Source organism: Meleagris gallopavo, chromosome 13 (genome assembly GCF_905368555.1).
Source record: "Meleagris gallopavo chromosome 13, MGAL_WU_HG_1.1, whole genome shotgun sequence".
In the NCBI taxonomy this organism is placed as follows: domain Eukaryota; kingdom Metazoa; phylum Chordata; class Aves; order Galliformes; family Phasianidae; genus Meleagris; species Meleagris gallopavo.
The window spans coordinates 4,539,752-4,556,681 of NC_139416.1; the positions used below are offsets into that span (position 1 = coordinate 4,539,752).

The following is a 16,930-nucleotide window of genomic DNA, read 5'->3' on the forward strand; positions in this document are numbered from 1 at the left end:
TCATTCTCATAAGCAATGTTTGTAACTCTAGGTAACTGATGCATTTACAGAACTGAATGACTGTTCTGTAATATCAAGCAAAAAATATTCAGTGCTATATATATGTATATATACACAATACCTGAATGATGTATTTTTGGAATTGTTTTTCATAAATAAAGTAGATTTAAAAGTTATTTGGGTATCGTGTTAATCTGATCTCAGCGTGTGGTTGAAAAGTCTGAATGAGGTAGAGCTCTAAGGGCATTTTATTGGTAGGAGTTAACAGTCCTCCCAATATGTCAACAGCTCTGTTTATGTCCAAATGAAATGCTCAGCAGGCTGAACTCGATGAAGTGCTGCCTTATCTGCATATCCTTCAGCTCCTTTTCCTCCTGTAGGACTTTTAATGCGTACCGAAATACTTCTGAGGACATGAAATTTTCTCCAGAATTTTCCAGTTTCTGAAGTAGGGCACCTGAGCTACTTTTGGAAATCAGAAGGTACAAATACCACATAAATACCACAGGAGGGCAATGTTGTAAAAGGAATTGAGGCCGAGACTGCAAGAGAATGAGTACCCAAGTTTTTTGCTAGTGACAAGTAAGGAAGAGTGCAAGAATCGTGTCTTAAATAGCTTTGTGTTTTGTAATTGGAAAGGCTATAGATTTAAATCTATCGAGGCTTTGATTTGATTCTTTTTTTTTTTTTTGGCAGCCTGTACTTGTTGGTCACAATGGGCTATCTGTAACACTAAGCTATGGAGGCTCTGTTTAGTAGCAAACTACTTTCTGTGAATCTCCACCCCGTTGAACTCTTAAGTAAAATTCTACAGTTGCTTTTGTGCTGCAAATTACTCCAAACGGGTGCAGATTAGCTCTTAAAAAGAGGAGCTCAGCGGTGAAAGGTGGGGCCAGTGATGTGGTGGAGGATCCTGCTTGGAGGCCTGTCAGGAAATACTTGCTGCCTCTGCTTACTTTACACTTCAAAATTCATTTTTTTTCCTGAAAAACGTACTTATTCTTTGCTTAAGAGAAATACGATAATTCAGAATAATGCTGGACGTACAATATTTTTTTTAACGAATGCATTCCTCTTCAAATGCGAGAACGAAGTATTTCTAGAAGATGATTAAAAATGATGCATTTAGACTTGCTGTCTTACTCCTGTAGGTGATGATTCTTAACTTCAGAACTTCTATTGAAAACGTAGATTTAAAATCGATTTTAATTTAAATGTGCTCCACTCTTAAAGTGGAGTAAGAAAATTACTTTGCAAAGCACTGTTACATGGTACAGCCAGATGTTGCTATTAAGAAACGAAATTATTTAAATGAAATACTTATACCAGAGCTCTGATATTTCATTCATGAGTTTATGCATGAAGCTCTAGAAAACTCGTGAAGTCACAGTTCCTTGTGAGTAGACTTGACTGAAAGCTATTTTCTTGTCTGTTAAGTAGGGGGATCTCAGATTCTAAAGATGTCATCTCTAAGGAAAAATTCTACTTGGATACAGTCATAATAAAAACAACTTAATACTTTCCTTGGTTCATTGATCCATTAAGTGTCTGTAGCTTCTATCAAACCAAAATTTCCTCTTGCAGATGAATTTATTCTGTTAGAGTACAGATAAACAGCAAGTATTTGTAGTAATTACTTTGTTAAATTCCTTGACCTTTCTGTAATGGAAAAATGTTGTTCTCAACAGATCCTTTAAGATAAACTTGTAAAAGACTTGGAGTGCTGTGTCTCAGCTGCTCTTTTGGTCTTCACTAAGATTATGCTTTACAGTCTTGGTTCCTGTGTCCTGGAATCGTTTTTATACCTGTGGCTCTCTACTGCTGACTCCTGATTGTGCTTGCTTTGTCCTAGAGTCTGCTTTCTAGCCCTGGCTCACTTTATTTAAACCATCTGCAGCTTGTGATGACCCTCTCTGTCAGACTCCACGTATGCATTTGAGACCAATGACATCTTTTGGCTTATGTTTGAATGGATGATTGCTATCTGAACCACTGACATCAGATCCAGTCTGATAGGCCTACATCTCTGATAAAACAAATGTTAAATCTGAGCATTGTTTGCCTGAAATCCCTGTACTCAAGCAGGTCATGTCTTATGAACTATGTATTTTGATGAAAAATTGCTTTTGGGATGGCAGTAACTTTCAAGTATGTGGTTTATCTAGCCTGCTTCTGGTGTCTAAAGTGTAGGGATTACTGGGTAATTCTTTAAATAGTTTTTTACTGCTCTGATAAATTCTGAGAGATGGCAGTGGTGTTCATGGTCACTTCCAGTATCAGTAGTAGCTGTTTGCATGGTTATTAGATGATGATCCTGTTTGCACTTTTCAGTTAGCGGAGAGAACTCAACTGCTTGTTTCAGGCCAATTTATTTATAATTAACACCATGTTATATTCTAAATACTAAGATATAAAATATTCATCCTTTTAAATCAAGTATTCTTTCTGTGTATGCTGTGAGTTGCAGCTTGGTGAGTGTCTGTGCTCCAGAGCTCAGTTATTGAGGCCAGGCTTTTGTTCTCTGTTTCTCCAAGTGTACCACTCTGTCTGTATATTACTCTGTACCCCGTATTTTCATTCTTCTTGTAGTCTCTTGGTACTGAACAAACAATCTGCACCCAATTTTCCTGGTCCCTGTGCTGATGCTGGTATTTGAACATGTGTTCAGAATACAGCATTATTTTCATTGTTCCTTAATTATTATCACTTGAAAGACAATAATTTTGAAGTGAAATCTAATTGCTCTGTTAATTCAAACATCTGCTAGAAGATTTCAGTGGATAATGGTACTTTGAATTGTTGCAAGCTGGAGTTCGTTAGTGGTGGCTGGCAAAAGTCTTTCATTTATTAGCTTTGCAATGGCACTAACTAATAACAACAGTAAACAGTTTGTACAAATGGATAAGTAAGAAATGCTTAAATGATTCTGACACTCTTTGAAGCAGATTAATTCCGACTGGAAAACTTTGAGTTTATTACAAATTAGAAATTTGTGTGAAGGTTTTTAAATTCTATCGAGGTGTGTTATAGCAAATCATAATGGGAGTAAAAAATACTGGAAAATCATTTTTGTGAAAATGGAAACTTATAATTTAAAAAAAGTGCCAATGAAAAGATACTTTTTTTGAGAAGGAGATCAATGAGAACCACTTTATTAGAAAACATAAATCACTTTTTAATTTCAGATGCAGTAAGGAAAAATACTTCAGTTTCATTGAAATTGATTGGTACACCTGCAGAGAAGCAGCTTTATCATCTCATTATCAGTCAATTAATATTCAGGTCCAAATGTGAATACTGTTGCGGTTAACTGTAAATGAATGATTTTATTGAAGTCTTAATAGACCAGGAAAAGCAGGCTTCTACTAAGCTAAATGAGGGCAGCTGAGGAAAAAAAGAGTAATTCTACCATGGATTTAAACATCTCAGTGCTTCGGAAACTTTAAATGGGCACTTTCTGAAGTGAGCACCTCTTTTGGTCACGTTGAAGTTTCATTATGAGGGATGTTACTGCTTGAGCTGGGAAACCTCCACATTTAGGCCTGCTGGTACAGAAAGGTACAAATGCTTTTTTTAAAGATTGGAATGATAGGTTTGTGTACAAAAAGTGCACTACCTAAACACTGAGCGGACTCAGATCCCTGACATTCATCTTGGGCAGTATGGTTATCTCCTTTGACATGCCCTGTTAGCAGTGTTCTGGAATAGTTATAGACTTTTGAAAAGGGGAAGGGAGAGTGAGAATGATAATCTTTCCTACCTCTGTAGGAGAAAACTTTCTGCTTAATTCTTAACTGAAGGCCATAATAAGCTTGTTTCAGTTACCCATTGAAAACTTCTAGGGTATAAAAAGACAAAATGATCTGATTACAGATATCTCATTCAATTAGTTTTTGCATTTCCCTGTAACACAGTTATCTTCCTGGGTTTGGACATGAATCAGAATGTAAGTGCTTTAAATTGATTTGAAGAGTGGTAAGACCCCCTTTCTGCACACAAAAAACCAGGTAAAGAGCAGATTGTGTAAAACTTTAAAATTGAATTGACTGCACAAGAAGCAGCTATTAGAAATCAGGTGAGGTTGAAATTTACAGTGGTCAGCTCTTGATCCTGAGTTTTGTTTTATACATTATAGTGCATCGGGGATACTAGGCACAGAATGTATATAGGGTTGGGGTCACTTTGAGTTTCTTTTGTTTTGGGATAACAATCTATTCTGATGTACCAACTATTTTTATTCCCTTAGGAAATCTAGAACCATTGTAAGCCTTTAATTTCAAAAGTTATCCTACATAAATTAAAGATAATATTTAGAAATCTGTTTTTTTCCTCACTTCTGGTTTTATGTTTGGATGATGAACCTACATTGTTCTTACAGCAACAATATTTCTGAAGAACACTTTCCCTGGTGCAATTAGAATCATTGTATTTGTAAACATTTTTGTAGTGATTGTCATAATGTATAATCAGAAGGGAACCTAATGTTAAGATAGGTCAGTATCAACTTCCTAAACCTTTTCTCTTCACATGACTTTCATGTGATTGATTTGGAAAGCCTGTTATGACAACATTACTGTTGTCTCTCAGGTTCATACATTCTTCCCAGATGAAGAAGCATCCTGATGACACACTCAAATCTCATGGTTTTCAATTTTGTCTAGAAGAAACTCATCAGAACTTTCAGTTACAAAAAAAAAAAATTCAAGAGAAGACTTGCCGTCATATCAGCACCTTACTGTATTAAGGTTGGAATGCTTTTATGGATGATGCACTTGAGACTTCACAATTTATAGGACTGCACGTCAGTATGACTACCTGTTTGCTTCTCCAGAGTGCTCTCATCTTTAAGAAATGTGATCTACTGCTGAAACAGGTTTTGCTGTCCATTATTGGAGCAGATACCTGGTATCTGTCAAGCAGTATATAGTGGCATTAGTTATGTTTCTTGTGTATGAAGAATGTAGAAATTGAAAAGAAGGCAAATTGCTCTTTGATATATGATAAGCCACAAACATGCAACTGCAGATTTAAATCAGGTAGAATTGAACTGTATGGAAGACAAATGCATTGAAAGCTGGTTCAATGTCTGTTTTAATCATTAGCAAGCTTGTCCCTGTGATTTTTCAATTATCCATTTATCTACCCTAGTGAGCCATAAGACACTAACTGTTGCAGGAGAACCAAGCAGTTGTTAGAAGCTTACTCCTATGGGTAGGATAGAGTAAGAGTACTTTTTAGACAGATCATCTGCTTAGTATTCTATCACCTCAGATAAGTTTTCCTAGTTTCTTTATTTTAAAATGCTATAGCAAATCCAGTTATTGATCTTAATTTACCTATCCTCCTTAGCTCTGCTAAGTATTCATCATTAGGGAGAACTAAATCTGCAAAAGATTTGTCATCCTCTTCACTGAAAGCTAAGGCTTCATTGTCACTGTACTACGTTTGATCTGGTTTTTGTATTTGAACTTTTTTTTACATTTAAGTGTCCTGTAGCGGACTGAGTCTCACATAGAATATGCATGCCTGCTTCTTCCATTTTTGTTTTTAATGCTAATATGACAATGTCATATGGCCAGGTTGGCTGGCAGTCCCATAATAGCTCAATACCTTTAATTTACAGTTAAATACTACAAATTAGTCCACAACTGTGAAAGAAAGCTGAGTAGAATATCCTGCACAAGGTAATTAGTCTTCTAGTTAATAATGTGACATCTTCATTGTCTTTTTAGGAAATATTAGTATTAAATGCTAGTATCTTTACTGGATTCTGAACATTTGAGTATATAGTTGTGTAGCTGTGAAATTTGACAAAAAGGGGAGGAAGGGAAGACAGTTATTATTGTGTGCTAAATATTGTAAATGAGGCAGCAGTGAATGTGATCTTTGCATTTGCCTTGATCGCAGAATTCATGGCTAGCTTTTTTGTTTTAGAAAAGTAAAGGGACTGTCATTTTTTGCTATGCTAGTGAACTTGTAATTCATAGATAGTGGTGTTACAATTTCAAAACTGTTACCCATAGAATTAAGTAAATAGTGAGGAGAAACTTTTGATGGCATGAGTATGTTACCACCATGACCCTTCAGCGCACTAAATGCTTGGCAATTAGGCAAAACCAAGTTTTCTTGGTTTTCTGTTTTGAGTGTTTCTGGTGTGTATACATACATGTTACCTGTGTAAACAAAGGAACTTTTGAATGTGAGCCTAATTCTGCAGAATTCTGCAGAATTCTCACAGAAACTGCAGCACTATCTCCCTTTTCTCTCTCTAAAAGTCTTTCAATTTTATTCTTGGTGAGAGGGGGAGTAGAAGTATTTACCAATATTCAAATGTTGAGCAACATGAAATGCTGGGCAGCTACTGTGAGTAGGTGGTGCAGGCAGCTGTATTAACAGGCCACTGCATCAGTTCAGTGTTTATCTGTGCCTTCTGTAACAAGCTGTGAGCTAGTCAGCCACCTGGTGCCTCTTTCATCAGCATTGTCAGAAACACCTTTGATCTAATTAGTTGTATATAGATTAAAGCTGTGAACATGTAGCTTTCAGAATACTTGAAGGGCTAATAAATATGTTACTTTCTCCTGTGCTATTCTATTCTGATCCTTCCTGCTGATTTTGGGTCAGAATCTTCCTTCAAAGTAGTTTTTCAGATATGCTGGCAGATAGTTTTTGTTGTGATGTGTGTTGAGGTCATCATGATATTTTGTGCACTGTACCATGGTATGGGTGTGTTAAGCAATTTTTTGAGGAGGAGCTAAACAGAGAAGAGATCTATTTTATGGAATAACTACTTTCTTGTTTCTAACCAATGTGTTGTTTTTTTTTTTTTTTAAACAAATCCTGGAGAAACCTCCTCCTGCATATTCTTCTTAGCTTTGCATTAAATGATGAGTATGTGAAGTGCTTCACAATCAGATCCTAGTGAACATTGCAGCCAACTGTTTATCCATTGTAACTCCAAGATTTTCCTAGTCTGGACAAACTGGTTAAAATGCATTTTTTCAGTGCATTTTTTTAAATGATAGCTAAAAATCTCTTGTGATTGATAGTTAAGTTAGGCAAATTATTTCCTACAATGTTTGCCACTATTATCAATCAGATTTTGAGAGGGAGTGTGAAACTGAGCAGAAATGAAGTCTAAATTCTGTGAATCACCAGCTGCAGTTGGTTTTCTTTAGTCCACCTTGATTGAAATAAAAAACTGATATAGGGTTAGGTTTCAAGTATGGGAATAGTGATGACAAAAGTATTTACACTAGCTAAGACTTGACTTGTTTAACTGTACTAATGTAAGTTAACAGAGCTGTGGGACCTGTTGATCTTCATAAAAAGGAATAAGGTATAAATAAGCACACTTTAATTTTTTTGTCAGTACTTGAGCTGTGTGTTCTCTTGATTTTTCAGGTGGACTGACAATAAGTACTGAACTAAGAAGACTTCAGGGGAGAAGACAAGATTTACTACTCAGCAGGTGAGAGCTGACTAGTTTGAATAACTAGTTTGGACAGAACCTTAGAAAGATGACAACTTTAAGTTGTGATAGTGTAGTAGAAATGCTACCTCATGGCTTGAACAAGTGATTGAACACAGGTGGGAAGGCTGACAAGGGGAGCTCAGGTGCATGCAATGGACCTGAGTGACTGGAAGGGGTGGAGCCAGGATTCACCCCTTCCCAGACCTCATTTAAGGGTTGGCAGTGGAGGCAAGGAGATCTTGATGGAGATCCCTGCCTACCTGAGGCCTTCCAGAGTTAAGTAGCTTTTTTTTCCCTTCATTTTTGTGTTCATGGCTGCTGCATTTGGCCTTGTTCTCATTTGCTGCCTCTAAAGTCTTCGCTGATCTGCTATCATTGCTGTACTTTCCATCACATTACAGTGTTGTGGATAGTCAATATCTTAATCTCTTAATTTCTTAATCTTAAGATAAAAGTTGTTGACCTATTTGATATATCTCCTATATACAACTGATGTTCTTTGTTCTCTTCCTCCTTTTGTCCACTTCAGTTTCTGATATCCTTTCAGCTCTCATTTTACATGAAAGTTTGTTCTCAACATCTATATTCTTATGCTGAGCTCTCAAGCAACTGAAGAGGCAACTGGACTAGTTGATACTTTGTGTTATGGAAGAAACAGAGTTAGGGAGCTACACTGGAAGGTGGAAGGAAGCATCAGAACTTTATTCTTTTAATCTTCATTTTTTTCTATGCGTATGTTATTTGTAAATGTTTTCTGTTTTTCCCCTTCTACAAAGCCCATGCGAAGTAACTGATTATGTTCCTCTGAGCTAAAACAAAATGCTAAAAATGTTGTTTCCTTGTTTTTGTCCTTTCTCAGTGGTTTTGATATTGCAGATGTATGCCTTTCCTATGCAAAAGATCTAAATAGTAATTAGGTATTGGAAACTTAAAGTTCTGTGGTTGTCTGCTAACAGTGCTTTTAAGCAGGTGGAAATTTGCAGGTTACTCTCCCGGTAGCTCCATTAATGTTTCTGACAAGATCAGACCTCAGCATTCTTTCTTTTTTTTTTTTTTAAAGCAGAATAGATCAGAACACAATTTAGCTTTTTTAAAAAAAAGTGACAGATGAATCTGAGGGTGTTTAGTTAGCTCTGTTAGTTGATAACTCACTGGAGGCTTTTTTATATTTAAAATGCTCTTTATTTTTTGCTCTTAAAGACTGTATGTGTGGAGATCATGAGCACTGCTGTAGCTCAAGAAATGTAAATAAGTATGAAGCATAATGTAGCAAATCTTGTGTTGTTACTTCTGATTTCATGCAAACTCTAGTCAAAAAATGTGATAGTATCTGTATGTTACAGTCCAACAAAATTGCTGTTTGTGCCACTATGATGTAAAGAAATTGAACTAACCCAGTGTTTTTTGGTACATGTGCACATATTTGCATATGCATGTATGTTTGTTCTAAAATACAAGTCAAATACACAATTTATGCCCTGCTTGAAAAGAAGAACTGGTAAATCTTGCCAACTGCCAAGGAATAAACTGTCAAAATAGATACCAACTTGTATCCTCTGATTGTGTAGCAATATCTGTATCTGCAGCAACAAAGAAACCGATCAGCTGTCTGCTGCTATATTTGACACTAGGATATGACAGGGATCCTAAACAAGGTTTGTTGTATTGATTTTGCTGTTAGGTGTTGGATTTGCAATGTATTTGAACATAAGGAATGTGAAATTGCTTCTTCCTATCCAATAACATCTAATCAGACTATTACTTCTCAAGGAACACGTCTGTGTTACCCAACCACAAAGGAGCCCTGATGATAATATAGGAACATGAGCTATATGAAATCTGTTGTCGTGCCATCACTGTTCCTGTTGTCTTGATGTTTTTTCTTTTGTAAAAGAAAATCCCAATTTTTTTGTTATCAGGTGATCATGTGCATGACTCTTGAATCTGAGCAGTCTTGGTTACATTGCTTGTAGGTGGGTTATAGCACTTAAGCTAGGCTGTTTTTGTGGGTTATGTTCATTCAGTTAAGCACAAGGAACAAATGTTTGTTTTTTGTTGTTGCTGTTTCCCTTTAAACAACAACAAAACAACAACAAAAAACCAAACCCACGAAGACCAAACAACAACCTCAACTTGTATTAGAAACAGTAAGCACAGGTTTCCTAGAATATTCAGATATGTAATAAAATCTGTGTGATGACTTGGTATTTTAAAAATATTTATGTTCATACAACTATAAATTGATTTTAAATGCTAGTAAGAGAACTGCATTGATATCAAACTGATGGATGCAAAGTCTACTTGAAGATTGGGGTAGATTTGGATAGCAATATATATTTCCTTCACCTCTCATGGTCTTGGTCTTTCTGATATCTCATAAATCTGGATTGGAAAATATTTAAATCCTAAAGATCTAAAATATATTTTTTTGTCCCTGTTTTTGGATGTGTTAATGTAATGCTTTTACACTTAAAGGCAAACAGTGTGCTGTTGCTATTTCAAATGAAATGTTAGTGAACACAGTACTTTGAATTCTTGTGAAAACAGGATAGGAATTTACTGAATTGCTCTGTATAGTACAGATAGTGTTGGTCATAAGTCACTAAATGTGAGAAGGCAACATCTTCAGACTTGAAATTTGTTTTGTGTATGTATGATAAAAGTGCTTGAATCTGGTTGTTGGTCTACCAAGTTGGTAAAAAACTGGTGTTAAACAATTGGACCAGCCCACACTTAAACCTTCAACTTTGGTGTTGATCTTTCTTCATATGAGTTTAAGTTGAAAGTGCATAGAACCTCACAGCATCAGGCTTTTGTAAAACAAAATAGTTATTGACATGTTTCATCCTGAGTATTGTGATTCAGTTAAGTGGCTTGCTTTGGAAGAGAAAGTTCTTCTCTGGTGATATACTGTTATTCACAGCTGTCTCAGACAAAAGAAGTTGCATTTGTCTTAAGGGATGAGAGGCAGAGTGAGTGCATAACAGGCAGTCTGTCCCTAGCAGTGAATTTTATCTGAAATAAATATATTAGCAGTGTCTTTAAAATGTTTTGTTCTACTAAAAAGGAGCATTTGGTTTAGGGAAATTGACAAGTTAATAGATTTCATGTATTTCACAGCTGAGTTCAAGTTATATTCAAGTTCATAAGTAAGGGGTGAAAGAATTGTTTTCCTTTTGTCTTTAAATTGTTGGTTTCAGATACTGTTTTTACTCTCTCTCGCTCCTATGACAGTTGATGTGGCAGTAGGAATGTGTTTTTAAAGAATATATTACTTCCAGACACTCATGATTAATAGTAATGGTCATTTTTTTCCCCCCCAGAAGTAAGATATCTTTTTTTAAATCTTGCCTCAGTTTGCTTTTCTTTGGTAGATCTCATTCTAGTATCAAGTAACAAGAAGGTGGGAGTTGGAAAACCTGATACTTCTGGAGTTTCATCACAGACCAGTGCTAATGCAATGTTATAGTATGAATGTTTTGCTGATTTCTTTTTAACTAGTTAAAGTGTCCACCTATTATTTTTATACCTAGAAAGCAAGATGTGAATGAAACCATTAGGCCACTCTAAGTGGCTTTGTATTACATTCCATTTAAACAGTCTAGGAAACATTTTTTTATAGCACTGTTAGCTACTGTTGTATGGACACAGCAGATCTTTATTCATGCTGTGGATGTCATAGCTTTCAATGCTGGATGATGTGGTGTGAATCTTGGCTCTGATCTTTGCTTTTGCTAGTTATATAAAATTAATCTTAACAGCTGAGTTAATTGGAAGGAAAAATGACATCAAAACCAGAAGTAAGCCTAATGAAGTCCATTAAGAATTTAATTATTACATAATACTAATTTAAATTCAGAAGTTCTTCAATTCAAAATTAATTTTTGCTGTCTTTGTACTCTTTAAACACATTTATTGTTGAGGTGAGGAATAGTTCTCATTTCTGGTTGTCGTTCTGCCTTTTGTTATTATGGAGAGAATGTTACATTTGAGTAAATGTATATGGCCGTTATTAACCTTTTAACTGTAAATGTTCAATGTTGAGATTACCGCAGCTTAATGGATTTAACAATAGCAATCTAACCAAGAGGAAAAATTGAATCAAAATCTTTGAATAAAAGATCTGAAGTGTCCATTTAAATAATCAAGGCCAGACTTTTGGATGACCTCTAGTAGCTGGTACCTTGAGGGTGCAGTTTTTTTTCCTATGTATGTAGCATCATGAACAATACTGTGACTCACATTGTCCCGCTGTCAATCTGTTTCTATTCTGTAGTTCTGTAGCTTTAGTGCTATTTTCTACAGATTTTCTGAACTGAGATTGGGGAAAACTATAGCAAAGTTTCTGTAACTTCTGTGTTTTTGTAATGTTCCAGCACTAGGTGTAAGATCATGACCACGATGGTATTTTTCAAGGCAGCATCATTGTTGAGCACCATGATATTAGCTGATTGGCTAAACATCTGTAGCAGTAAATTTTGCATTCTGAAACAGATTCCCCATGGATCTTGGATATCCCAAATGGGTAAGTACTTGTTTCTCATTCAAGCTATCAGTTGTCCTTTTTCACAAATTCTGCTTGAGATATTTTGCTTTAGAACATCAGCAGAAAGTTGAGCTGAAATACTTAAAAGCAAGATTTTGATCCAGGAAGACGTGGTTGAAAGAGAAATTGAGTCAAGGTTCTTTGAACAGTTTTTCCCTGTGTTCTTCCTTCTTCCAGATAAGCAGGAGTAAAATACTATCCTTACCTTTTTAGCTCTGCAGATTCTTTTTTTTCAGAAGAGTGCAGTGTAGAAATGACAGATGCATTAAACAAGATGAAATTGCTTTTTCACTGTCATATTGGATTCTGTGGCAGAAATGGAGAGGAAAACAAATGAATCTTGTCATTCAATTGCATCTGATGTGTGAACATAATAGTAAATGTGTAATAGTAAATACTAAGAAGAACCAAATTATCAAGATAAGTAAATAAAAAATTTCTACCCTTATCCAGCAGTGAAGAATGCTGAAAACAGGAATATTGATTTTACAGTACTGAGAGAATCATTTGCATGGATAATGCTCTTGAAAAATTTTAAAACAGTAAAAAACTTCAAAACAAACCAACATGTAGTTAAAAACTACAATGCAAAGAAATGTTTTGGAAATGCAGCAGTTTGACAAGGATGTAAAGCAATGTGAATATGTTGTGTTAGTGCAGCATGAGGAGCAGAATTTTTACTTAATTCAGCAGCAGAAAAAATATTTGTGTGAGAAATTCATCCCCAGAATTGAGGCCAGGGGTAATTTTATATTCTGTGCAGTGTTAGATTTCCATATGGATGATTTTGGTGTGTTTAATCCCTGTGCGCTGCTCGTTAAGAAGCTGTGGTGGAAAAATCTCTTCAGTTAAGGATTCTAAAGTTTTGCTGAAGAGTAGTATGGTGGAATGCTCTTTAAGGTACCCAAAGTTAGCTGAAATCTCACCTTGCCCCTATATTTGTTACAGTTTTTCCAAGCATAGTAACTTAAATATTGTGTTACTTTCTATAGTAGACATACAGGGGGGGAAAATCTGTCCAATTATATACCATGTTTCATACCTTGGAGTATCACATTTGTATTGAAGCAGATGAGATAAAATTTTGAGGTCACTCATGCAAGATAAAACATGATGATATTTAAAATACACTTAAGTTCTATGTTCCATATATTTATAAAGCCGAAATTGGGTTACTTATTTTCGCCTCCTTTATTGGTTACACGTACAATTAACACTTAATGCCATGTGCTGTTAGGTGGTAACTTGTTTGTACAAATGAATAGCCACATCTTAAAAGATGGTGCTTATCTCAGTTTAAATTTTCTCTACTTCTAACATGAACATCAGTAGAACAGTATTTCTCTAAAATATCCCCAGTTCAGGATAACAAATCTGAATCTACGTAGCTATTAATAACTATTAATTCAGAGAAACTGGCTCTCTTCTTTGTAACTTACAAAACCAAAGAGTCATAATTTAGTATGTAGATATTAAGAATAAAAAAAATAGAATAGATAAAAAAGTAGCTTTAAATTTTCATTTTTATTAAAATGTTTTTGTTGCCTCTCCTATTTATGTCCCTGCATGGAAGAGTAAAACATGGCTGGGGATGGAAAGAAAATAAGCTAGGAGGTAGCTTTTTGATCACTACTTAAATGCTGTTAAATAATGTTTATTCAATTACTGGTAAGACTTTTTATTAAGCTAAGTGTTAGAGAAGTTTTTGAGTTTTAATATCAATGTTCTAAATAGGACTTAAAAATGTAATTTCTTATTCAAGTCATTTTTTTTAAAGATTTTTTTGGAGGAACTCTAACCATAACTTGAAGGCAGGAGTACAGAGGTAGCAAAACCTCTATCCTTGGTTTGCTAGTGGAGACAAGATGGTAAACTTTGCATGTTTCTCCAAGTATTTATCCTAAGAAGAGCATTTCAGTGGAAATTGCACCAGATAACTGTACAACTTTTCTATGCATAATTTAACTATTTATTTTTAATTAAAAATCAAACATTTAAGGGACTAAGTTGCATGTGATTGCTTTCTTCAGAAAGAGTAAGCTTCTCAGGAATACTCGAGCTGTCTCTTTTTCAGGTATGTGCTGTGGAACTTTCTGAATTTTCAATATATGCTGTATTATACAGGTCTATGCAAGGAACATTGCACTACATAATCTTTTATTTCCTTGTTTCTTGCCAAAATCTTTTCTTACTATTTCATAAAGACAATAAAAAATTGCAAGTTACAGCATGGTCCCTTTGTTTAACAACCTGTGTTGATCATTAAGCTTTCTGTATATTTGAAAAGAAATGAATCAAAATCAAATCTGTGGGTTTTACTGAGGATAAAGATGATTCTGTTGTACTGCCTCATTGCTTTTTGGTTCAGTTTTGGGTAATATGTATTCTGATGTTGGTAATATTAGTTTAGACCCTACTTGGTTACATGAAATTAGCATATTTGGATTTCTATTGGCCTTTCATACTGGAGCTCATAACGGTTCTGCAGGGTAAGTTTTGACTGAGTTTTCTGTGATGTCATTGATTTGTACCAGTCAGTAATGCTCAGCAATATTTCAGGATTACCACCACTTTATGAACACATGCAAGATCAATAGAGAAAACAATGTGTTACTTTACCTGTGTAGTTTCCAGTATGCTGACTCTTACCTAAATTTCAAAAAAGGTGATTAGCTTTGTGCTTAAAAGTTGCAGCTCCCTTGCAGTGTTTAATAAAGTGAGTTGTATTTTTTTTAGTACGTGATTTTTATGTATTCCATTTAAAAAAAACCAAAGCCCTCCAAACTAAATCAAAAAGCCCTTCGTGCTCTGTGTTAGACCTGAGTAATACCCTCTGGTACCTGTTGAAGGGATTTGCATGCGTAAGTCAGGAAGGAAGACGAAGAAAAATGTATGAGAAGTAATATGAATATGAGTTCTGGAAGAACATATTTAGCATCTGTCCTCTCTAGTGCTTCCAGCTAATTCGTGTTCACTAATGAGAAACTTGTGGTCTCCATAGCAACCATTCCATTTTGCCCATCATTTCCTAATATGGAGAATTTTAACAGAAAAATAAAATACCTCTTACTTGCTCTTTCCCTTCTCCTTGACTATGGCCCTTACTTTAGAAATCTGTACAGGATGGTTTGGCTAATGGTGCTGCTCTTCTCAGGATACTTCATAGGAGTCAGAGTTTGCTGCCTGTAAGTGTGCAGGGAACTTTTAGAGGTTCTGATCACTGCTTTGCCTGGGCATTCAAAGTCAGATGGGGTAGCTACTGTGCATCTCATCCAGGTGAACTTAAGGTTTTAGGGAGAAGTTGTAGTTAATAAGCAAACCCTATTCACCTACCTGATGTCATGTGTCTACAATATCCTATTTTCACAACAGACTGGCTGTCTTTTACTGGTCTTGTCATCAGTTTTCTCCCTGAGTAATAACAATTTTGATCCACATTGTCTGTAAACCTTAATTGCACAAAGCCAGAGACTGATCACATGTTCTGAGTTCTCCTGAATTGTTTTGGTTCAGTTTACACTTGGTTTTTGTATTGTGGTAATGTGATGAATATTCTTAGCCTCACTTGTGCTAATGAGTATTTTTACTGAATACTTGTATACATGTTCTCAGGAAAACAGTTACATAAGTATGAGAGGGTGGTAAGCTAGTATGTATTTTCATGTATCGTTTCCTTCACAGGACATCTAATTACACAAGTTTTTGCTTAAATAAGCAAGTAACTTCATTTGGGTTTGTGCCTGACATGCTCCAAATGTTGTTAAAGTAGCATAACTTCCAAGCCTTGCTAAGGAAGGGCAGCATCTCTCTGTTTTGGAAGCACAGGCCATCTGCTGGAGCCCAAGTTTTTTGCAGCATCCCTCGAGTTCCCTCAAATTCTGCCTGTGACCAAAAGAGAAAAGATAACATTTGATTGAATTTGTTTGTGCAGCCTTATTTTACCCCTTCTGACTTTTTTTGTGTGGAAAGTTACATTATGAAAACCCAAACCTGAAGTTTGAGGTCTGCTGCTCTACCCTGATATCCCTGGATTGTACAAGTAATACTTGTTTTCCAGAAGCATTCAAGTTGGGAAACTTGCTTGTCTCACTAGTAATTCATGCAGACCCAAATAGTAACCATACAGGAGACTGAAAGATGTTTATTTGCAGAGTATTCTTAAAAAATCTTGCAGACTTTTTGGCATAGTCTGTCAGAGGTACTTCATCTATTGTACATCTCATCAGATGCCCTGCCTTAGGAAGATCCCCAGGCATTAGTTACCATAGCTAGCTGCACTTTTTTCCATGAAGATTTTTGCATGTTTAAATGCATATCTCCTTATCCTCTGATTTGTCAGCTAGATGGAGCCTCCTAATCTAGCAGTCCTGCTTTGAGTGGAACATTGGACTATGCAGTGTGGACTGGAACATTGGACTGTTTTTTTTCCAACCAGCGCTTCTAAACCAAATGCTCCTATTTTTGTGTTGCTGTGCACTATCATCTCCCAATGCTCCTGAGGCATTTTTCTGTAAGAACTGTGGTACCTGGAGTTGTACCTGTGAGAGTGCTGGAAACAGGTGTTCAGAAAGGTGATCAAGGACACTTAAAATGTAATCAGAGACTCAAGGAAAGAAACAACTGGTGAAATAATGGGGTTGCAAAACAGGTCAGCCTCAGTGCTTAGAATGAAATACTTTGGAGAAGTTGCAAGAAACCTCTCAGTGAGCCCCTCTGGAGCAGCCGGTCACATCAGCTCAATTGATGATGTCTCTGTCTGTATTCGATAGTTTTACTTTGCTGTCTCCTTACAGGGGGTGCTGGAAGCTTAATACAGTAGGTATTAATTCTGTACTGTGTGCTTGCTTTGCAATTTTTTTTGGAAGCCTCAAGTTTTTACTTACTTTTCTCCTGCCTTTGAAGCCAAGTTA

General features: G+C 35.8%; 1 protein-coding gene across 6 annotated transcripts in view; it reads left to right on the forward strand.

The window, feature by feature from the left end:
- The window catches only part of TOX3 (TOX high mobility group box family member 3), a 228,022-nt gene that overhangs the window by 995 nt on the left and 210,097 nt on the right, over nucleotides 1-16,930 (forward strand). For all 6 annotated transcript variants that reach the window (XM_085235016.1, XM_085235018.1, XM_085235019.1 and 3 more), the window contains exon 2: nucleotides 7,405-7,471. The gene's annotated coding sequence lies outside the window, so the exon portion shown is untranslated. The remainder of the gene's footprint in view (nucleotides 1-7,404; nucleotides 7,472-16,930) is intronic.